The 24,634-nt window shown below is 44.4% G+C and overlaps 1 protein-coding gene across 1 annotated transcript in view; it reads left to right on the top strand.

Moving 5' to 3' along the window:
• Positions 1 to 1,166: 1,166 nt before the first annotated feature.
• SCARA5 (scavenger receptor class A member 5) overlaps positions 1,167 to 24,634 on the top strand; it is a 1,183,581-nt gene continuing 1,160,113 nt past the window's right edge. The window contains exon 1 of the mRNA XM_069233727.1: positions 1,167 to 1,705. The gene's annotated coding sequence lies outside the window, so the exon portion shown is untranslated. The remainder of the gene's footprint in view (positions 1,706 to 24,634) is intronic.

The raw sequence follows: 24,634 nt of genomic DNA, 5'->3' as shown, positions 1-24,634 counted from the left end.
AGCGTCATGCAGGGGGGGCCAATTCAGGGCCCCCGAGTGGGTGAAAATAAAAAAAGATTTATACTTACCGGGACTTACCTGGTATGGGTCCCCCATCCTGTGGTGCCCCTTTGGTTTGGATGGGGGCGTCCCTGGGGCGTGGGAAGGGCACCTGTAGGCTCCTTCCATGGTCTCTGACCATGGAAAAAGGCCCAAAGGTCCCCCAATGCCTGCCTGACCCAGGTGTTAAATAATGACGCAAAGCAAGCTTAGCACCATTATTTAAGGCCCCCATCCCGCCGTGCTAGATTTTGGCACGGAGATAAATATGGAGCTAAGGCCATATCGCCATTTTCTGGACGGGAACACCTACCTTGCATCTCATTGACGCAAGGTAGGTTTTCACGTCCATAAAATGACGTAAAAGTCATAACTTTAGCGCTAGACGTGTCTAGCAGCAAAGTATAAATATGGAGTTATGTTTGTGCTGAATTAGCCTGAAAAAGTGACGCTAATTCGGCCCAAGCCGAATATGAGCCTAAGAGCTTTGTATAGGGTTACATTTAAATTCCCGTTCAAAGTTATGTGTCTGTCTGCCTTATTCGTTATTAATATATTTCTGCAAAATGCTCGCACCCTGTATCCCAGCAACCTCACAATAACTAATCTGCTCTATCCTATCTATCCACTCCACCATTTACACAAAATCAAAATAATAATCACAATGAGCTCCTATTAATATAATCCACCACCAAGAAACTGGAGTAAATGTATGGAATGATGTTCATTATAGCACAAGACTAATGGCAATAATTACTGGACTAATCACTAACCTTGAGTTTTGGAGTACTGCTCCAAAGCGCTTCAACGCCTTATCGTGTGCGCTATCTTTATGTAAACACAACACAACTGATTCCTGAGAGTGCAGAATTCTAGAAAAACTATGGACAAAACGCTGCGATACTGCCATGCAGCATGTACTCACAAGAGGGCGCCATGAGATCAGCTTCATGACAAACATTATTGTTCCTCTGGAAGTTTGGGATTGAAGTGCACCAGGCATGAAGAATTGGGGGTCAAACGCTTCCAGGAAGGGGAGGGGATCATCATTGCGACTTCTAGTATGTTTTTCACAAAGGGGTGGATACCTAGAAAAAAAATAATAGCAAACACTGAGCGAGCGAAATGACGTTTTTAAGGAAGGTGTCATCCAGTCAACACCGACCTGCTCCCCAGTTGAGGTCTGCGAGAATCCAGCTGCAGGAGAGAGGAAGATATAGAAGGAGAAAACGAGAATGAAGGAGAGAGGGGGAGCTCAGGAGAGATAGGAAAATAAGAAGAATAAAAGAGGGAGAGAAAAATAAAAATGTCTTTAGTGTGACGGAGTCAAAGCATGTCACATAGCGGTCAGGTTAGAACGATTGCAGAACAGGACAAAAGTGAATAAAAGTTCAAGAACATGTTGGCGAAACTAGTCTCTAAGTAGAGTCAGCTGCAGGTGGCAAACAATGTTTTGTTAAGAGGTACAGAAAGACATTGGGCAAGTTTTATTCTTTAGCTCAGCAATTTCTTCCGCTCCCGGAAAGCAGCGGCTGGGGTACGCAAGGTGCGACCCCCGGACTCCCAGCTAGCGCCCTGCGCCCCCCGAGCGCAGAAGCCACGATCCGCTGGGAAGCCGGGACCCAAGGGCAGAGCGGAGCCCCGGACACCGAGGTGCAACCCGCAGGTGAGTCACTAGGGGGCGCTGTGCTGCGAGCAGGTGCTGCTCGGACGCTGCTCCGCCGGGAGCTCTCGGGTTTATCCCGCAGCATCTGAAGCACATTAGCGCCGCCTGTTAAGGGTCCCTCAGCCGGATGAAGGGACGGACTGAGAGATGCGAGCTTTTTATGCACAGTGAAAGGGTGTATTTGTTGCAATGTATCAAGTCGTCCATTTCTATAGTTTGCTCTCCTCTATTTCTCTTTCTGAAACTAATGTCAGCTGATAAATATTGCTTTCGTGAGAATGATGGTTCTTCTGAATTAAGTGTTAAGGTTTTTGGTTTACGGTAGAAATCACGGATTCTGTTTAGGGTGTGAGAGTTGTTAAGCACATCAGAGCCATGGTATTACCAGTGTTTGAAATGGAAAAAATAAAGTGCAGGTACTCTGTGCCAGAGTACCTGATTGTTTCTGAGAAGTGCCGGTACTCTCCAATTAAAAGTATTACGTTTTTCTTGAGCTGTGTCGGTATTCTCACGATCAAAATAAGAAAGAGCCGGTACTCAGTGGCGTACAGTACCGGCCCATTTAAAGCACTGTCTATTACCTTCCGTTTCCGTAAATCTGTGGCGTAACAAAGGGCCCCGCAGCCCTCCGCGATGTGTGTGTGTGTGTGGGGGAGGGGGGGTAGGGGGGACAGCTCCTGGGGGTCCATCAGCGCAGCACCTTGGCCCGAGAGCTCCTGAGTGAGTCCGCTGGGGCCCCTTCATATTCAGTGCAGTGGGCTCCCTCCAGTTTTGTTATGTCACTGAGTCTGGCCGAACCGTCCGAAGCTGCTTCTGGCACAGAAGGGCTCACTTTTGGGGTCACTCCGTGTCTTCTGTGCCCAGGGCCGGCTCTAGGGCGGCGCGACAGGTGACACCGCACGGGTGCTCACTTCAGGTGGGGGCGCCATGTTTGCAAGTGTATTATGATTTTAAAAGCACCTGCTGTCGGTGTTTCTTGCCTCCAGCTATTTCCAGGCAGCAATAGAAACGCCAAGATAACTCCGTGATTAATGCTCCTTCTGGACAGAGATCGGAGGTCTGTCTAATGTAAGTTTAGATTCTTCCTCTCTTGGTAAGGCAGCACAGAGAGTTACTATGCTGCTGCAACCAAGGTGCACCATGCAGATCACAAAATACGTATAATGTGAAAAAGTCAGAGTGTTGATGCTTTTGTCAGAGAGATCCTTTGTTACCTGCAGTTTTGTAAGATAAAATCCTAATGTGGGGCCAGATGTACAAAGCCCTTTTGCATTTCTTAATTGGTATTTAGTGCCATTAAGAAACGCAAAGGGACCTTTTCTAATGTACAATCCAGTCGTGGCTCGCTGCTCTCACAAGGGGTGGGGCCGGTGTGGCGCGTTGGCGTGGAAGTTGGAGGTAAAATGTAATAAAAAAATAAAAAACGTAACGGATTCGCAGCTGCGCCAGTCCTCTTTCTCCCATCGCTGCAGACACAGACTCCCAGCCTGCCCGGCGGGCAATCCTGATGCCGCTCAGAGCAGTGTTAGGATTGGCTGGGAGAGCCAGGACAGGGCGCTCCCAGGCAGACTGAGAGCCTGTGCCTGCTCTCCCCAGCCCGGCGACACCGTGCTGGGATAGAGAGAGCACACTGCGCATGTGTGTTTGGCTGGCCCGAGACGGGAGTGCACAGCGCACTCCCCTCACTGCTTGTCACCCCCAGTGCTCTCCCCCTTCAACAACGAAAGGATAAGAAACATAATTTATTATCCTTTCATTGTGAAAGGTTTTCCAGCTTCTGCTGCTGGGGGGGTGGGGCGATGCTCTTTCGCCTTAACGGAGGAGCTCCTGCTGGTACAAAGGATCCTAAGGAATCGTAAATAGTGATTTCTACCTTGTAGAAATCACAATTTGTGATCCCCTGGATAGAAAAAGCATTTCCTAAATGTGACTTAGGCATTCAGGAGATGCAATTACCACCGACTTGAAGTCGGTGGTAACCAGGTGCAATTTTAAAAAAGCACCCCAAGGTATTTTTTTTTAATTGCAATAAAGCACACACATGACTTTTAAGCATGTGGGCTCTACAGGTGCACCCCTGTTTTTGGGTGCACCAAGCGGGGGGCTTTTGTCCTTTGCTATCCGTGTTTTTTCATTTCCTAAATAGCGATTTCTTAATAAGAAATTTAGGAACTGCAAAACTGGTCCATTAACTGAAATGCAATGGGATTTCTTAATGCCAATTTCCTAATAGTGATTCCTACAAAGTAGGAATCGCTATTAGGAAATCGGTCTCTATGTACATAGCGTTTTGCATTTCTTAAATAGTGATTACTGTGAAGTCGCTATTTAAGACATGCAGAATTGCATTTTTGTACATCGGGCCCACAGAACAATGAGCAATAAACTGGCAACAAAGAACTGTATGCATTCCCCAAGGTATAGATTGGAGAGATATATATATTTTTCCCTTTCATTCATTATCCTAATGTTGCAAAAAGTGCTCCTTTGGGTAGAAATCAATTCTTATTATTAAAGAGAACCACAAACCATGGTGTTACATTTAAAATTCTGAGTTTGTGCTTTTCCAAAAAAGGCATTCAAACTATACTCCCTACCCGTATGGATGACCTGTGACTCCAGCACCTTGTAGTCCTCTGTCTTACTTAACATTTCGTATACACTGACTTCCACACGCAGGATTGATTGTCTCTGTCCTCTGACACCGTACCTTACACAGGTATGAGTGATGCCAAATAACTAATTAAATGCATCTGAGAGAGAGTGGTGATGGAGACTAGAGTGGCTCTGTTAAAGGGTGGTAGGAAGGGAATCCTTTTTGGATGTGGTCATTAGGGACCTCCAACAAACATTGCACAGTGCCACCAGCACTAAACCCGGCCCTGACCATGCCCAGGGATCGGATCCCGAAGGAGTGAGCTCAGCAGTTCTTCCTTCCCATAACGTCCCCAGGGCTTCATCATTCTTACAAATCCTGTTACCTCAAAGAAGTTGTTTTTCACAAGCCAGCATGTTGTCCAGAGGGGAAACGTCCGGAACAACGACGCCGGAACCAGGGCAACGTTGTTAACGCAAGCGGAACCACGGTTGCGTTAATGACTCCCTTTTTCTCTGCCTTAACCACACATCTGCTGAACAACGCACATGCGTGGTTAAGGCAGAGAAAAAGGGAGTCAGCATCGGGAGAAGACGCAATCAGGTAAGTGGGGCTGGGGGGTAGTTTTGGTTTTAGGGTGGGGGTGGCGGGTTGGGGTAATTTTGTTTTTGTGGCGGGGTGGGGGTAATTTTGAATTTAAGGAGGGTTGGGGGTGGGTTTTTAGGGGCGGGTAATTTAGTTTTTAGGGGCAGGGGTGGGGCGGTCAGAATAATTTAGTATCTAGGGGGTGGGGCAGAACGGGTTTTTAGGGGCGGGGTTGGGCAGTTGGTGTAATTTTGTATTGAGGGCGGGTGGGGGAGATGGTTTTTTTTTAGGGACGGGGTGGGGGGTTGGGGTAATTATGTATTTAGAGTGGGTGGGGAGCGGGTTTTAGGGGGCGGGGTGGGGGGATGGGGTAATTTTGTTTTTAGGGGCAGGGTAATTTTGTATTTAGGGCGGGTGAGGAGGGTGGGTTTTGAGGGGTGGGGTGGGTGGTCGGGGTCATTCTCTATTTAGGGTGGGTGGGGGATCGGGTTTTAGGGATGGGGAGTTGGGCTAATGTATTAAGGGCAGGTGGGGGATCAGGTTTTTAGGGGTAGGGGTAGGGGGTCGGGGTAATTTTGTTCATGGGGTGGGGGGTCAGGGTAGGACGCGGTCAGGTAAGTGGGGCTGGGAGAGGGTTGGGGTAGTTTTTAGGGGTGGGGCAGTTGGGTTATTTTATTTTAAAGAGGCAGGGGTGGGGCATCGGGGTAGTTTTGTTTTTAGGGTGGGGTACTATGATTCTTAGGGTGGGGTGAGGAGTCAGGGTAATTTTGTTTTTAGGGGTGGGGGTCGGGGTAGTTTTATTTTTAGGGCAGGTTGGGGTGGTCACGTAGTTTTATTTTCAGGGCGGGTGGGGGGGTCGGGGTAGTTTTATTTTTAGGGTTGGTGGGGGATCAGGGTAGTTGTATTTTTAGGGTGGGTGGGGGGTTGGAATGTGAAAACCACGCAAGCCGTTCCACACATGCCTTTATTAGGCCTGCTTTTACAACAAAAAATCATTGTAAAGGCATGCGTGGTAAAGGCATTCGTGGAAACAACGCGGTCGTTGTTCCGACCGCGTTGTTTAGACAACTCGAATTGCACGTGCAACCTCTGCTCTAGACAATCTGCAAGTGAATTTGTAAATCTGAACGTGGAAACATAATTGGGACAGCGCAACAAGTGCAGTATCAGGGTAGGAGGGAGTGAGAGTGGACTTGAGCTACAGAGTCTTCAGGAGGACACACGTACACTTCACACTGGTGGACCAGGGAAGCTGCGGGAAATGCGTTTGTTTAATTGTTAACAGGCAGTGTTTTAAATGGGCAGGTACTGACCAGTACTGAGTACCAGCACTTCTTTGCAATAGATTTAATGGGAGAGTATCAGCACTTCTCTGGAGCAAATAGGTACTTTAAATAGTGAGTACCTGCACTTCTATAGTTCCATTTAAAGCTCTGTTAACAGGTGACAGAAGACAGGCATCACCCACTGCACACGGACCCCTCACTGCTAATGGAGATAGTCTAGGTTTGGTAGCCAAGCCCAGTTCACTGTTTAATCCTGACACAACCAAGGTTCGGATCAATGATTCAGGTGATGGGGGAGGTATTTGATAATCTGAAGTGCACAAGATAACAGTGGGATTGCCATTGGCCACACAGGGCTCGTGAGCTGGGAGTCCACCATAGTTATACCAGGCAAAGCTGGGATGGGAACCAAAAGCATCACAGATAATGTTGTGAGACCAGCCCTCAAGCCGCAGTCAGCGAGCGAGCCTGACCACCGCAAGGCTGTAGGGCCGACTCCTCTTTCGCAATGGTGAAGGAGTCATCACCCTCCTGGCTAAGAGCCAGGTGCTGTAAAATAAAACAATATTTAATTATTGTTTTGTTTTACAGCTGCTGGCTCAGCCAGCAGCAATGGCAGGGAGGGGTGGGGCTGTGACACAGGAGGGGGGGAGTGAAGTCTCTACAGTTTAAGTAAACATGTGGGTTTGGCCGGCCATCTCAGGCCGGCCAAACACACATGCGCATTTAGGTTTCTCCAACCTGGCAGTGTACACAGCTGGGTTGGAGAAACTGCACAGACTCCCTTGCAGTGTCTGAGCGACAACAATCCCGGTGTCGCTCTCATGCTAGGTTTAGCATGAAAGCAGCACCAGGATTGCTGGGGAGTCTGTGCTGGTGTTCCAATGAATGCTGGGACACCAGAAGGGAAGAGGAGTACAAGGCTGCTGGCGGCATCCATAAAGGTAAGTTTAAAAAAAATAAAAAAAATATTTTCTTGTCCTCATCTCCCAAATCCCCAAGCCCGCCCCTCAGTTTGAGATTTGTGGCGGCTGCCGCTGCAAGGCCTCCTTGTGGAGAGGAGTGAGGAGGTGTTCTCCCTCCAAGAAAATTCTGAAAAAATGCAAATATGATGGGTTTTACAACACATTTTATTGTTATAGAACCTTGCCCAGTCCTTGAGTGGAGATTGGAGACATGGCTGCAAGGTTCAATGAATTAATACTTTGATGGTAAGGAGTGGAGGACGAATTAATTCAATAATGGGTGACAAAGAAATAAAATACCTTTAGTTACGTGGAGCAAATGGTCTCAATGCACTGGCCAAGGGTGCGTGCTCTGATTTTCATTTTAACTTCTGCATTAAAACATCATTCTCCCCAAACACCACCATACAAATCCTAGCAAATCATAAAGTGCCTGGATGTACAGTATTTAGTGCATACTTCTGTTTTTTGCACCTTAAAGCCATACATAATACCTTGCATCAATCCCGGCTTCCACTTGACCACACTGTGTGATCTGAGGCAAATGCTTTTTTTCACAGTGCCTTGTTTTCCTTCATCATCACGTGGCCTCACCATGAAATACATCAATTTGTGGTGCGTGTTGCGCAAAAGACTAAGGCGCAGATTTATACCTGCTTTGCGCCGAATTTGCGCCATTTATTTAACACAAATTCTGCGCAAACCTAACTCCAAATGTATACTTTGGCGCTAGACCTGTCTAGCGCCAAAGTTTTGAAGTTTAAGTCATTTTTTGCTAGCGGGAAACTACCTTGCATCAATTAGATGCAAGATAGGCGGTCCCGGGAAAAAAATGATGATCTGGCCTTAGTGCCATATCTATCCCCCTGTGCTAAAATCAAGCACGGGGGAAGGAGGCCTTAAATAATGGCGCTAAGCTTGCTTAACGCCATTATTTAACGCATGGGTCAGGGCAGGCAGTAGGGGACCATGGACATGGGGTCAGAGACCATGGAATGGGCCCACAGGTCCCATTTCCTAGCCCCAGGGACACCACCACCCACCCCAGAGGGACGCCAGAGGATGGGCAAGTTAGGTAAGTACAGGTAAGTATTGTTTATTTTTATTAAAAGTGCCATAAGGGGCCTATCTTGGGACCCCCTACATGGCACTGGGTCCAATGGCCATGGGTTTTTTTTTCATCAAAAGATTACGCTTGTCTAGTTAGAGGTCCATACTCTCGTCATCCTTTGACACACAACCTCCCGTTTCCCCTACGCCTCCCCCACCCGGCTAGCATCCTTTTTTATGACACTAGCCAGGCCTTACTGCCAGCTATCGTCATTCCTTAAATATGATGCCTGGCTGGCGTCTTGGAATGGCGCTAGCCAATGGTATACTTTTTCACGCAAAACTGCGTTAGCGCAGTTTTGCCTGAAAAAGCATAAATATGCCCCTATATTACTCCATCTTTATTAACACTATAGACCACACGTATGGTGCAAAAGACTGCAACTGCTGACTTTCCTCTCCGTTCCCTAACGGCATCACCGTCAGGGCAGTGGTGGTGGGGGCATTTTGGTTTCTCCATTCAGGGTTAAAATCTGTCACTTCGATAAAATGTCACTCAATGCAATGTTATCATTTACTATACTAACTGAAATATGTTGCAAAGATCACATTACAAAGAAATACAATGTGTTGAACTTTGAAGAGTGTTTATGATATATGTTCTGGACTCTCTGAGCCATACAGCAGCAGACCTCCCGCCCCCACTCCAAAGAAAAGCCCCAAAGGTCAGCATGCTTTAAAACCATTTGGTTTCATGGCTTATTTTTAAAGTGCTGTAGACAGGAAAACCAGCCAGCCTGTCCTCAGCAACAAAACTGGCTCCCACCAGCAGAGAAACTGGGCACCACCCTGCCATCCAACCGGGAAAACTTTTGATGCCTAGTAGTGCCAGTCTGGGCTTAATGACAGGTATGAGTGCAAGAGATATAGCCAAAGAGGGGACAACTAGTGAAAGAGACAAAGTGATGCACTATTGTTGTGGATGTAGCTGATGTGAGAGAGACAGTCTGGTATGAAGGCTGAAGACATGAACGATGGGGCTGCATGAGGGGAATGAACACCAGAGAGGGAGTGAGGGGGAGAAAGATAGGGAGGGGAATGAGAGGGAAAGAAGAAGGGACCCAGAAAGAGAAAAGAAAGGAAAGAGAGAGCGAGAGGAAGAGAGAAAGAAAGAGGGAATCGGAGGGGGATAGATGGAGAGTGGGAGAGTGCAGGAGTGAGGGAGAGAGTGTCGGAGGGAGGGTGAACAATGAAGACAGAAGAAGAGAGAGAAAGATAGGGGAAGAGGGATAGGAAAAAGGGAGAGAGAAAGAAGAGAGAGGGAAAGAGGTAAACAGAGGGAAATAAATAGAGAATGGAAATGGAAAAAAGCGAGAGTAAGGGCAATCAGGCTAAATAGAGTGAGTGAGAACTGAGAAATTGATAGGAGATAGAAATAGACTGGAAACAAAAGTGCCATACAGTGAGACAAACAGCAAAACAGATAGGGAGAGATGGTGGTAGAAAGAAAGGAGTGAGGTGAGCAGGAGGAAAACAAATATAGAAAGTTTATTAGAGACAGTACAAATATCATTGAGAAAGAAACAGACAAAAAGGGAGAGATAAAAAGGTAGACCAAAAGAATTAGAAAAGAAGAGAATGAAAGATGGAGCTATGGAAAGAGTATGAATGGGAAAGAAGGTAAAGGGAGGGAGCGGTGAGATGAGAAAAAAAAGAGAACGAAAGAATAGCAAATATACTAAGAGAAGGAGAGTAAGAGAAATGTAAGACAAAGACACATGAAGAGAGAGAAAGAAGAGCAGGGTACAGATTTTACAAGATAGACACAGTGATCCGACCAGGGGGAGATAAAAGAGGAGATGGGGCTGGGAAATAAAAAGAGAATCTGATTGCTAGGGGGAGAAAACAAAAATGAAAATTTAATTCAGTGAATCCAGAGGAGAAGTAGTACATGATAGCAGGTAAGGGACAGAGAGAGGGGCAGACAGGGAAAGATAGTGTTTGGTAGATGTTGATAAGGGGATTAATATTGGAGAGTATGTGATGTATTGTGCACAGTGTTGGACAGTACGTGTTGGTGATTATTTGATAAATCCTGCAACTGAGAGCTTGTCTTAGATGGAGAAATTATGTGGTGGAGTGTGGAAGGATGAGAGAGAAAAGTGTGCAACTAAGAGCTTCTTGTAGAGGGAGAAAGTAGGTGGTGAAGTATAGTAGGGTGAGAGAGAAAAGGGGGCAGCTGAGAGCTTGTTGTAGAGCAGGCGTTTTCAAACTGGGGGTTGCCCCCCCCTAGAGGGGCCTCAAGTGATCCCAAGGTGAGGGGGGGGATTGGGGGGGGTGCCAGACTCTAGCCAAAAGAAGAATTATGAAGATAAATGTGCTTTTTTGTATGCAGAAAACAATTTCTTGCATTTGAAAAAGGTAACATAACTTAACTGCATTGTTTAAATAAGTATAGACATGTTTAAACATTGCCATCTTAATAGAATAATTGTGAAAAATTCTGAGGGGGCCCGATGATTTTTATTTTTTCACTGGGGGCGTGACATTGAAAAGTTTGAAAACCACTGTCATACAGGGAGAAAGTAGGTTGCGTAGAGTGTGGTAGGATGAGAGAGAAAAGTGACGAACTGAGAGCTTGTCATAGAGGGGGAAAGTAGGTGGTGGAGTGTGGTAGTTGAGAGAGAAAAGCGAGCAACTGAGAGCTTGTGGTAGAGGCAGAAAGTAAGTGGTGGAGAGTGGTAGGGTGAGAGAAAAGTGGGCAACTGAGAGCTTGTCATGGATGGAGATAGGTGGTGAAGCGTGTGAGGGTGAGAGAAAAGTGGGCAACTGAGAGCTTGTCATGGATGGAGATAGGTGGTGAAGCGTGTGAGGGTGAGAGAAAAGTGGGCAACGGAGAGCTTGTCATGGATGGAGATAGGTGGTGAAGCGTGTGAGGGTGAGAGAAAAGTGGGCAACGGAGAGCTTGTCATGGATGGAGATAGGTGGTGGAGCGTGTGAGGGTGAGAGAGAAAAGTGGGCAACTGAGAGCTTGTCATGGATGGAGATAGGTGGTGAAGCGTGTGAGGGTGAGAGAAAAGTGGGCAACTGAGAGCTTGTCATGGATGGAGATAGGTGGTGAAGCGTGTGAGGGTGAGAGAAAAGTGGGCAACTGAGAGCTTGTCATGGATGGAGATAGGTGGTGAAGCGTGTGAGGGTGAGAGAAAAGTGGGCAACTGAGAGCTTGTCATGGATGGAGATAGGTGGTGAAGCGTGTGAGGGTGAGAGAGAAAAGTGGGCAACTGAGAGCTTGTCATGGATGGAGATAGGTGGTGAAGCGTGTGAGGGTGAGAGAAAAGTGGGCAACTGAGAGCTTGTCATGGATGGAGATAGGTGGTGAAGCGTGTGAGGGTGAGAGAGAAAAGTGGGCAACTCAGAGCTTGTCATGGATGGAGATAGGTGGTGAAGCGTGTGAGGGTGAGAGAAAAGTGGGCAACTCAGAGCTTGTCATGGATGGAGATAGGTGGTGAAGCGTGTGAGGGTGAGAGAGAAAAGTGGGCAACTGAGAGCTTGTCATGGATGGAGATAGGTGGTGAAGCGTGTGAGGGTGAGAGAGAAAAGTGGGCAACGGAGAGCTTGTCATGGATGGAGATAGGTGGTGAAGCGTGTGAGGGTGAGAGAGAAAAGTGGGCAACGGAGAGCTTGTTGTAGAGGGAGGAAGTAAGTGGTGGAGTGTGGTAGTGTTAGGGAGAAAAGCGAGCAACTCAGAGCTTGTCATAGACGGAGAAGGATGTGGTGGAGTGTGGTAGGATGAGAGAGAAATAGTGATGGAAGTATTTGATAGAATTACATGCTGTAACTGAGCCATACAAAGTGTGTGATTCAGTCAGAGAGAAGCGGTAAAGAATGTATTGTAGCGATGAGAGAGATAAACCTAATTAAGCATGCAGGGTTCAGAGCGAGAGAGGGGAAAACAGTTGAACTGTCCCTTTTACGAACCTTCACCTGATTTGGACTGCTGAAAATTTGCATTATGAACATTGGGCCAAATTTAAGAAAAGTGGCGCTGCATCCAATGCAATGCCACTTTTTGTGCGCCCCACTAATGCCACCATGTGTGCGCCGCATTTATGATACGGCACACCATGGCAGTATTAGGAACAATAGCATCAAAATATTTGACGCTATTGTGGCGCTTTGCTCCACTAGCATCAAACATTTTGATGCTAGTGGAGCAAAGTGCAAGAAGGCCCATTGATTACAATAGGTGTGTTCTTTTAACATCTGCAATCAGGAGGTGTTAAAAATGATGCCAAAAATGGTGCTGTGAAATCCTGTAGATTTCATTACACCATTTTTGCGAGTCTCCTTGCACCGGAACGCCCCTTTTGCATACATTATGCATGGCGCATGCATATTGTGACGCAAAGGGTTACAAAGTGGTGCAATGCATGAATTGCACCACTTTGTAAATATGGCGCGAGGGAAAGGCCACCTTAGCACTTCCTTAGCATCAAAAAAAGTCACAAAGGTGGCGCTAAAGTGGCACAAGGGGCTCTTAAAACTGCCCCGTTGTTTCCCCAAACATTTTACTTAATGCGATCCAGGGCAAAATAAGGATGCAAATATTTGACTCGCTTCGGATCGAGCTGTCAGCCTTTACTACAAATGCATGACTTATATGTGGAAGCAGGGGGGTCTGTGTGTGCATGTGTTTGTGCATGCCTGATACATTTTACCCCTCATGTAGCACGTGCTATATATGGGAACACTTCTAGGTAGCCTGTTTCCAAAGAAAAAACACGTCACAGGCTCCTTTATGATTCAACACGCAATCTACAGAATGCTAAACAATCTGTGTAGTGAGGGTTTAAGGCAAAGAGCCATCTCGCCTGGAGGAACCTCATTAAGAATGACCCATTAAAGCCAAAGGCCCATTCATCTCCATCTAACATCTCCTCTCTTGTGCTGTGCATCCCTCATCTTGAATCCCTCTTCATCAGGCACCATTCTTAGTAACTTCCTGTTACAGTCACACTCTGGTGCTCACGTTCCACTTACTTTGTCTCATTCTCCCCATCACCCATGTTCCCTCGCTTTGTCACTCACAGTCAATAGCTCACCTGCACTTTACGGTCTCAGGCCCATAGTTATACTTTTTTAGTGCCGCATTTGCGTCATTTTTTGACGCAAAAGTGGCCCAAACTTACAAAATACAATTAGATTTTGTACGTTTGAGCCCCTTTGCGTCACAAAATGATGCAAATGCGGCACAAAAAAAGTATAAATAGGGTCTCAGTCACCATTGCACCCCGGCTCCCTCTCATGGAGTCGCTGCTCTCCCCCTCTCACTGAACTTTGCGGCCTGTGATTTAATGTGTGTTCCTACAGGCTTTGCCTCGAGAATAAGCTTTCACATTGTAACGATCTGAAGCACAGCCTGCCCCGCCTTTCTCTTTAATCTCAGATTGTATGTATGCTTCACTTGCAGTCAGTCACTCCATGATTGCCTTTCTCGGCTGCTTCCTGTCGCTCCATCAGGAAGTCTGCAGGATTCATTTTATCCTGGGCCACTGGAATTATGCAATTCTGCGGCCGTGGCATTTTTCCGCATAATTATGGATTTGACGCATTTGCCACATAATCCATCATCTGCTGCATAATGTGCACATTTTAACAAAAAAAAATGCTTCTAGCTCAAATGGTTCAAAAGTTATTTAAAACACAACCACACGTGTAGCCGTGCAGTGGAAGGCCATTTGCAACAGGTGACTGGTCAGCGTTCTGTTGCTTATTGCTGTATTTGAACTTTAAACTTTTACTAATAATGTGCAACTATTCCCCAGACATCTTAACAAGTGTAAAAACAAGCATTTGCAAAGCAATGGGTCTTTCATTTGCTTGAGTTAGAGCTATTAGCATTGTAAATTCCTGACTGGACTTTTCTTGCCACATAAATTGAAAATGAAAAGTAAAACAGTTGACATAAGCAAACAGATTCAAAGCGCCACCGACGCCATGAGTGCGAAGGAGTGACACAGAAGGAAAAAGAAGTTCACTTGCAATCAAACGTATAGGCAAAAGTGCAATTATCCCTGTAACAGGGTTGATGGTCAAGGCGGTAACAAAACTGCCCCAAGGAGGGACAAACGTGAAGCATTTACTAATGATAACATAGGATTTTTGAAAGACAAAGACATGAATGAGTGATAGTGATGGGCATGCTTTGGGCGTGGTTAAAAGCCCACAGATAGATTACAACAGGTCAGAGAGCTTGCGCGCTCGACCTAATGAAGTAATACTATTACGTAATATGCCGATTACACTGCATGTTTTTTTTTGCCCTTGCCGCATAATTCACTTATCACAGCCGCATAATTTATCCCTCCCCTGCCGCATAATTCTCACTACCTCAAAACAAACGCTGTCACTTAGTGACCTATGTCCAGATCCTCTCCCTGTCCTCTTGCCTCCTTTTATTGTATCTTCAGGACATGGGGTGAAGTGTTTGAGCTCTGCTGGGAGGTGAAGTACTTGATTATAAAATATGGGTATTTGGCTGATTGTGAGCACCACAAAATTGTCTGTGCTCCCTGCCCCTCCAAATTTGCAATTGCCCCACTCTATTTATGGTCAGAGGAAGCACTGGGTTTACACAGGTAAAAACTCAGCTGTCTCTGCTGATGTAAAACTTTGACCTGGCTGGCATTCCATCACTGGGCCACAAAGTCAAAGAGAGGATTGCCCCTCCCTAGTTAAGACCAAGTAACCCTCACTTGCTTTTCTACCCAGGTAGCAAAAACACATAATGGCCCCGAGGGCAGGCAGAAAATTCCCTGCACATCAGGATCATTGATTTTTATTTTTTGTTTCCTGAAAACAAACTCATGGTTTGGTAGTTTATTTGACAACCCCAACAAACCTGGCGCCCACTCGGAAAAATTCAGCGCGTTCTGTAGACCTTCCACCCTGAAGACTCCACTGTAGGTACATAGATCCCCATCCGTTGAGCGGGCATCTCTAAATTTGTGGCGGTGTCTGCCAGGTCCTGGCTTCTGCTATCCTGGCAGGACATCAGGCTACCTGTCAGGTTTAAATGACCCCAAGAACCTGATTGAAGCTTTGTTTCCAGGTCTAATCCCCTCCCTGAAAGCATGCACTTACATGCCAGATTACTAAAGGTTTCATACAAAAGTCAAATAGTGATCTTAAGTGATTTTCTACCAATTACTATACTCCTCTCACTAACTTGCAATGATCCTCACAGGAGCCCATGATAATGTTTGCGCCCACTAAATGTCATTGATCAAATTAACTATTTGTCTATAGATTCCCTTTATAATTTGTGTTTAAATGTTTTATTGTTAATACTTACTACATTTTAGTTATTGTGAACTTTGGTTGAAACGTAAACGCTTCCCTCTTTCAGTGTTTGGAGGGTTAAAGTACTTGCTCTTACTTACAGTTGCTTAGAGAAAGTATTGCTCTGGCCCCACAGTACCAAACGATGAAGCTAGTATCTTTGGTTTGCAAGAAGAGAGTTCCCCTTAGCCTGGTGTTCTGGCACCTTAAACATAACAAGTGAACTGGGCTTTGCCACTTGCAACTCCCCAACCCAGCCTGCCTGGCGAATTCCTTGCAATCAATCAATCAATCAATCAATCATTGAATTTATAAAGCGCTCTACGTACCCGTGAGGGTTTAAAGAACGGAACACACTGGCAATGGTTGTATATATTTTGCATCTTTGGATCCTGTGCTGTGGTATTACACAAGTTCAGGAGGTGCACCTGTTGTGCATCAAATTCATTGCATCACGCCCACACATCTGCCTCCATCTGGAACAGCAGCATCTGTTTACTAGGTCTAAATCCAAGGATAATCCACTTCAATGAACTAAGCACACTTTCCAATTACATTACAGCAGGTACTAATCATGTGTGATAAAATGAATACAGTTAGGTGAGGGTGTCCAGCATAGAGAGTTTACAATTCATCATCTGAAAAGGTAAGATTTGCTCAGGGACTTGGGTATGAGCCATATTCCACCCACTGCAAGTATGCATAGGTAGAATATCATATATCATATAATCTGTTCGTTGGAAAATATTATGGACAATTCCAATTTTTTTTTGTTTTCCCAAGAGTTCTCCTGGTTTTGACCTTTGCAGAAAATACATAGATTGTTTCTGTTTTGTTTATTCAATGCTATTTTGTTTTTGCGGATGGCATTGGGCTTGTTGAGCCCTCCCCTCTCTGCTCTGTAAATTCACCAGAGCCTAACCCTGTGAAATAAGCGAACTCAGAGCCACGAAATTGCCACTAAAGGCGCGTGAGTGGTTTGAAAAACGATATGAAACATTCAATTCATGGTTTAAATAGCTTAAAACTACTCAAACACACAGTCAAACCGATCCTTCAATTACCTGATTCAAATAGGAGCTATTTTAAATTGACTCAATCTAGTTCGCACCTTATGCTTGTGTCAAGCCAAATCACCTATAATTTGAAACAATGGCATGTGTTTTGAGTTTTAAATGACAGAGATAGTCTAGTTTATATTAATTGAACGTCTGTGCAGCCCCTCTCAGGGGACGTGCATCTTTCTGTGACATTTTTAAGGTATAGCTAGAATTTGCATGTATGTTATAACTAGGCCCACGAAAACATTTTGTTATACCGGCGTAAACTCGAGTAATTTCCGACATTCCTTGTTACCTGTGCTATGCAGAATTCCTGAAATGACACCATTATGCCATGTCATGTGATTTCAAGCCCATTCAGGTAATACAATCCTATTGCAGGAGCACAGGATCAACATGACTGAACAGTATGCGAATGGCTGCTGTATGCAGCATTTTTGTTTTTTGGGAAAAATGTGCCCTTGCATGCAAAAACGTTTATCTAGTCAGCTCAGCATTTCTGTTTTTCAGGGTATGAGTACCCTGCTGGACTTTTGTCCCACACTATTGCCTCCTCCCAGCTCCTCTCCCCTGACAATGTTGTTACTACTCTTCTTGAAGCCCTCCACTGTACCCTTATCTCTCTTTTCTTCCTTTCTACTTTATGTGACCTATATTCACTTCCTGCATCATACATTATTGTCTGCAATCACCTCTGCCAAATCTCCTTCTGTTGTATTAAATTTTATTGAATTGTATTTGTATTTATATAGCAGTTACTACCCCTGACAAGGCAGGGAAGTGCTCCATAGTGGGTAGCACAATACTCTGTAGCCTAAAGTTAGTGGTTAATCAAGTGTGTATTAAGTATAGTTGTAGATTTGTTGGCAATTTGGTTTGTCTTGTGCCCTAAGGAAACATAGGAATTTCTTCAGTTTTCAGGTGATGATAGATTAAGTAAATGGGATCTAAGTGTAATTATTAAAGTGAATTAATTTAAGTGGAAAAAGAGAGATGAGAAAATAGGGTGGAGGAACTTAGGTATTGTTTGCTAGCAAGGAGAAGTTAAACAGAATCAGACATTGTGATTTATGGGAGCGGGTGAGTAGGAGAAATGCAGAGGATGCGGTGTAAAACAGTATTCAAATAAAAAGCTTGGAGAAAGAATAATCCCTAGCTATAAATCGAGTTATTTTAATGCAGGGTTATTTGGAAGTTTCAGGTAGGATGCAATCTGAGTAAATATAAAGAGTAGAAAAAAGGCTGGAATTGTATTACCTGTGGGCAGGTGAGATAAATTGTCCTGTCTTGGGATATTCTATTTGGGTGTTGATGGTGTTGATTCGGTTTGTTCTTTTTATCTAGTTATTGAACATTATTGAAATTGTTTGGCTTTGTTGTTTTTAATGTAGAGTATTTAGTTATCTGGAATGTCTGTATAATAGTTTCTTAGTTATGTCTATTGAGACTTTGAGGAGTGGACAATCAGGGTTTCCATTGATCATATTTCAAAAAGAGACGTGGGTGATTGAGTTTCAACGGGGATGTGCTACACCCTGAAATTAGCGGTGGTTTGTTAAAGTACTCTGATGATTTGCCATTTCCTTGATCTTAGGGGGTCCTGTAGGGTAGCTGTATGAATACAGGAAATGAGCATGTATGGATTCTTTGTTGGATCACATTGGAAATAACCAGGTCTTAACCATTTTTCTGATCTCTAAATGATTTTTAATGGCTCTGATTTTGAGGGAGTAGGGAATGCTAAAGTGTTGCTTGTTGCATGAAGAAAGTAGTTCCACCAATGGTTTTCCTCCTATAAGCAGAAATGATTATGTGCAGTGCCATTTTGGAACATAAGTTTCTAGGTAGGAAATATTTAGTGCTTGTTATTCAATGAACTTTGGTCATTTGCCATTAATAGCTCTGTGGGAGATGCACAATAGTTTGAAAGATGATCCTCTTCCTGGTGGGAAGACCTCAGGACTAGAGAAATGTAGATTTGTATATTTACGTTAGAAGTAGTCTTTCTGCTGAGTTTTGGATTCTTTGTAGCTTTGCAATAGTTAGGAGTGGAGTGCTGTGGTGTAGTTCACTAGCATAGTCAAGTTTTAAGAGGATGAGTGACGTTGTTACCTAAATCCTTTGGGGAAATCCAAGATGTGGATAGATGCATCTAAGTTTGTTCATTGTGTAGAAGGGTTTTTGGGGAAGCCTGTCTGATTGAGGTTTCATGGAAAGGGTAGAGGCAAAAATATCCAAGATTTTCCATGTATGTGCTATTTATGAAAGGTGTCCCAGTTTCTCTCACCAGAAAGATGTAGGGTGATGCTTTTTCCACACACATTAGGTGATTATTTCCGTTTGTGAAGCATTCAGCTAGAGGTAATTATACATCATTCATTGTTCTAGGGCTGTGAAGCTGGTGTTAAGTTTTGATGTTCCTAGGACCTTAGAGAGTTACAGTTTGTGTGTTGTTTGCATAGTTCTAGCAGCTGAGTTTGAATCTGTTGATACAATTTAGTAGTAGTTTCATGTATATGTTAAAGAGTAGAGGCGAGATAATAGATCTGTTGTACCTGGCTTTTTGACAGGGTCATGCCCAAACTTTTTGCCTCCTTCCTCCTATTTTTTCTGACCTGTTGTTGTTGTTGTTGACCTCTGGGCACTTTTACCACTGCTAACCAGTGCTAAAGTGCATATGCTCTCTGTGTAAATTGTGCTATTGATTGGTTTATCCATGATTGGCTATTTAATTTACTTATAAGTCCCTAGTAGAGTGAACTATATGTGCCTAGGTAGATTAAATGCTACTTGTGGGCCTGCAGCACTGGTTGTGCCACCCACTTCAGTAGCCCCTTAACCTTGTCTCAGGCCTGCCATTGCAAGGCCTGTGTGTGCCGTTTCACTGCCACTTACACTTGGCATTTAAAAGTACTAGCCAAGCTTAGAACTCCCCTTTTTCTACACATAAGTCACCCCTAATGTGTGCCCTAGGTAACCCCTAGAGCAGGGTGCTGTGTGGGTAAAAGGCAGGACATGTACCTGTGTAGTTATATGTTCTGGTAGTGTAAAACTCCTAAATTCGTTTTTACACTACTGTGAGGCCTGCTCCCTTCATAGACTAACATTGGGACTGCCCTCATACACTGTTGAAGTGGCAGCTGCTGATCTGAAGGGAGCAGGAAGGTCATATTTAGTATGGCCAGAATGGTAATATAAATCCTGCTGACTGGTGAAGTAGGATTTAATATTACTATTCTAGAAATGCCACTTTTAGAAAGTAAGCATTTCTTTGCACTTAAATCTTTCTGTGCCTTACAATCCACGCCTGGCTGGGCTTAGTTGACAGCTCATTGTGCATTCACTCAGACACACCTGAAACACAGGGTACTCAGCCTCACTTGCATACATCTGCATTTTGAATGGGTCTTCCTGGGCTGGGAGGGTGGAGGGCCTGCCCTCACACAAAGGACTGCCAAACACCCTACTGGGACTCTGGCAGACAGGATTGAACTGAAAGGGGACCTGGTGCATTTCTTAGACACTCTTGCCCGGCTGCTCAAAGGACTCACCTGTCTGCTTTCTACAAAGGACTGCTGCCTTGCTGTTGGCCTGCTGCCTTGCTGAACTCTTTTCTGGCTGTAAAAGTGCTCTCCAAGGGCTTGGATAGAGCTTGCCTCCTGTTCCCTGAAGTCTCAGGACCAAAAAGACTTCTCTCTTTCACTTGGACGCTTCGCGCGCCGAAATGTTCGACGCACAGCTTGTTCCGGGGCGAGAAAAATGCCGCACACCGACGCTGATCGACGCGACGCCTTCGGGGACGACCGGAACTTCGACGCACGGCCTCACAAGGACAACGCCGCCCGACTTCCAAGGAGAAATCGACGCGACGCCTGCCGTGAGAGCGAAATTTCAACACACAGCCCCGCGGGACGACGCGCAGCTGGAAAACAAGCAGGAGAATCCACGCACAGACCCGGGACATCTGGTAATCCCCGCGATCCACAGAAAGAGACTGTCCGCTCCCGGGAAAACGACGCACAACTTCCCCGTGTGAAAAATAACGACACAAGTCCGTGTGTGCTGGGGAGAAATCGACGCACACACCATTTTTCCACGTATCCTTCTTCTGCGGCCCTTTGCGGAGATTTTCCACCAGAAACGATGTACTTTGTGCTTGAAAGAGACTTTGTTTGCTTTTTAAAGACTTAAGACACTTTATATTACTTTTCAGTGATATCTTTACAAATTCATATTGCATCTTTGATCATTTTGACCTGCAAATACCCAGATAAATATTATATATTTTTCTAAACACTGTGTGGTGTATTTTTGTGGTGTTATATTATGGTATTCATGATTTATTGCACACATGCTTTACACATTGCCTTCTAAGTTAAGCCTGACTGCTCATGCCAAGCTACCAGAGGGTGGGCACAGGCTGATTTTGGATTGTGTGTGACTTACCCTGACTAGAGTGAGGGTTCTTGCTTGGACAGAGGGCAACCTGACTGCCAACCAAAAACCCAATTTCTAACAAGATCCTTTTTGGAACTTCTGTTTCTGGGTAGCAAGGATTTGAAAAGAACAGCTGTGTACAAATCTGGTATGGTCTGTTGTTTAGTACAGGAAATACAGAGGATATCCAGTTGAGGATGATGGCATTAATACCAACTTTTTTCAGTCTAAGAAGTAATGTGTCATGGTGTATTGTCTTAAATGATGAATAAAGGGCCAGATGCACCTATGTTATTTTTGGAGACTATCTTTTTAGGTCGTCTCAAATTACAATTAGGGTAGATAATGTCAATACTTCTGGGAGGAATACTGTTTCAGTCTGAGAGTTGTTTTCTTCTATCAAGTCTGAGGTCTGGCTAGAGACTGCTCTTTCCATACGTTTGCTAAGGGATGGCACATTAGAGTTTAGTCTCTAGCTACTGGGGTGTTGAGGGTCAAAGTTCTTCTTCTTAAATAGTTGTTGTATGTATGTCTTCCTTATTATCTCTTTGATAGTTCCTGTTTTTAAGGAATAGTGGATAACGTTTCTGACTGGGATAAATGTCGATGTGCATTGCAGGATGTTTTTGAAACTGTCTGGGTAGCAGGGATTTGAAGGGAAACCTACTGGACTGCTAACTTTCATTAGTTCTTCAGACTCAATTTGTAATTTTGTGGAAGGCTGATACTGGCAGAAGGTGAGCATATGCACTGATTGTTGTTGGCTGTATAGAATGAGAGGAGTTATTTCTCTTGGTTGCTAGATATAAATCCATTGTGTCTGTTTTGTTTAGATAATGCATTGCTAGTTTATTGCAGAAGGTCTTGTGAAAGGAGGGTGGAGGCTTAACAGCTCTCTGGATTGTGAAACTGCAATTTAACTTTATGGAGTTTCTTGGCTGGCCATTTGACACTGTCGATCCTGACTGAGTAGCAGAATGTTCTGGCCTTCTTTTTGTATCATTTGTACATTCTGTTGTATCTGTGTAGAGACAATTTATCTTGTGGATTACTGAACTTTAGACATCTGCATTGATGTGTTGAGAGTTGTCCTTTAATTTGTCAGCTCTCCATTCACCCCAGGGGCCGCCTTCTTCCTTTTTCCCTGTTTCAAATTTGTTTTGGGATTAATATGTTGTAGACCGAGGACATCCATTCAAGAGTTTTCCCCCTAAGTTTGTTTCCAGATGAGCATTCCTTGTTAGGTGTGATTCCAACTTCTGTATGTTTAGTTTGTTCCACTCTCTATACATTATAGTGGGTTTGTGGGCCTTAATTTTATTTAAGATCTTGAATGAGAAGTCTCTGATATGATCATCGGTACATGTTCCGTTCCATGGAATAATGGGTAGTTCCCAACTGGAGAAAATTAAATGCAATATGTATGACCTATGTGGAATGGGTCCAGTGACAATCTGTTTTAGAGTTTCTATGTCTTTAGACCTGATATGATAGCATTTAGTTGAGGCATATTTGGCCTATCAAACCAGATACTTAGGTCAGCAAGTATAGTTGTATTCAACAGTTTTGTTGACAGATCTGAGAATGTGTCTATGAAAGCATTAGTAAAAGCTCTGTTGTTGGGTGGAGATCTGTAAAGCACGGGAAGTGGATGGAGAAAGTTAAGATTTGTTTGTTGTGTGTGTGGGAAGAGGAGGAAGTAGGAAGGGCTGCTGGAATTGTGGTGCTGGGACTGAGGCAGTCCTCACGTTTGCTGTCCTGCTCAAGTAGGTTTATTAGAGATTTGATGGGTTTTTTATGGGGGCGGAAGTATGAGTCCAGTTGCATTAGTGAGGTAGCTGTTGGTGTAGGATTTTGTTTCAGTGATGTGTTAAAGCAGAGCTGAGTTTTGTTATGATGTAGTATGGGTGAAACATATTTTTTGTAATTGTGATGTTTGTCTTTGATTTGAGTTTGTTGAAACTGGAAATTATATGAGAAAGGTGTGGTGGGGGAGTGTTAGAACCCTGAAATCAGCGATTGATGAGAGTCACTGAAGAATGAGTAAGAAAGTTGTGGTGAGCTGATTTGTTTGGTGTTGAATAGTGTTGTGTTGTACTAAATGATTAAGATGTTGTGAAGATGGGTATTATAAAGGGTGAGTTTTTTCTGATACTAAGGTTGGTTGAGCAGTTCGGTGGGGGTTGTGTGTGAATGTTAATACTTGTGGAATGTGCTCGTGAGTGGGAGATTGTATGTTTGGGGGAGAATGTTAAGAGTTAAGGTAGTATTGTATATTAGATTTGTTATAGTAAATATTAGTGGTAGGTGGAGGGATAGGATAATTAAGAGAGAAGTCAGCTGAGTGTGAATGTGCAGAAATCGAGTTAGCATCCTTTGTTTGGAGTAAGATTGGTGTAAGAGAGTAGGAAGAAATAGCAGGGGATGGGAGTAGAATGGTGTTGATATGATTGAGATGATATATGGAAGGTGATAGGTGGTAATGATGCATTAGCTATAGAACTGTGATGTAAGTGCATGAGAAGTGAGTGGGCCCGGAGGATTATGGTAAGTAGTTGAAGTATAGTGTGAGACGATCAAGTGTATGGATGTGAAGATGTGCATAATGGAATAGGTGGAAAAGATACGAACATTTTTTGGGTATGTGAGTGTGGATTTGTGTCAATTTAAAAATGTGACAATTATTTGTGATGTATTGAAAGATTGCGTAGATGTTACAAGAGTAGGAAACAGAGTGCAAGAGTAGAGTATTATATTACCTTATATGTAATGGAAGTATTTCTGCTTGTCTCTAGTGAGTGGATTTTGGGCAGTTTCTGGCCCCTGGTTTTTCTAGACCCTAACAGGCCCAAATAGACATCACCTTTAATCTGCCAACCTTTATCAGGTGGCCTGTGCTAATGTGAACCACTTGCACGAGGAAACAACAGAAACCCAAGAGCTAAACCTTAAGCAATAGAAACCCAGGGCCAATTGAAGCCCAAGACCTAAACCTTAACCAACCGAAACCCTAGCCCTCTGGACCAATGGTAGGACACACTGTAAACTCTACAGCCAATAGAAACCCTAGTCCAGAGGACCAATGCTCAAGCCCTAGACCCTAGACCTGTTGATCTATATGAGCCCAAGCCCTAAAACCTACAACAATACAAACCCTAGCCGTCTGGACCAATGGGAGCCCAGTCCCTAATTCCTACAGCAAATAGAAACCCTAACCATGTGGACCAATTAAGGGCCAAGGCTAAACCATACAGCCAAAAGATCAGGTGAGTAGAAACTTAAGAGGCTTTTTGGTTGGGGGATTGAGGAAGTCCTTTTTTAGGTGGCTCTGCACCCACTCCAATCACGTATAAGGAACTGGTGCTTTTCCCCGAATCTCCTTGATTGCAGAATGGGCCAAATCATAGTTTGCAGCTCCTTTTCAGCCCTGCAGGTAAGGCCCAAATGTAACCAGATCCTTTGTCCTGATTACTCCATTCTATGCTGTAATTGGGAAGGTATGACCAGTGAAGATGTGGCAATAATCTACAAAATCTCTATTGACTGGAGGCACTAAACTTTCAAACTGTACTCCTCCTTCCAGCGCTTCCACTTGGAAATAAAACCAT

The sequence above is a fragment of the Pleurodeles waltl genome, chromosome 5, assembly GCF_031143425.1.
Source record: "Pleurodeles waltl isolate 20211129_DDA chromosome 5, aPleWal1.hap1.20221129, whole genome shotgun sequence".
NCBI classification, from domain to species: domain Eukaryota; kingdom Metazoa; phylum Chordata; class Amphibia; order Caudata; family Salamandridae; genus Pleurodeles; species Pleurodeles waltl.
Note: the sequence above shows the minus strand (reverse complement) of the source record. Positions and strands in the feature narration are given on the sequence as shown.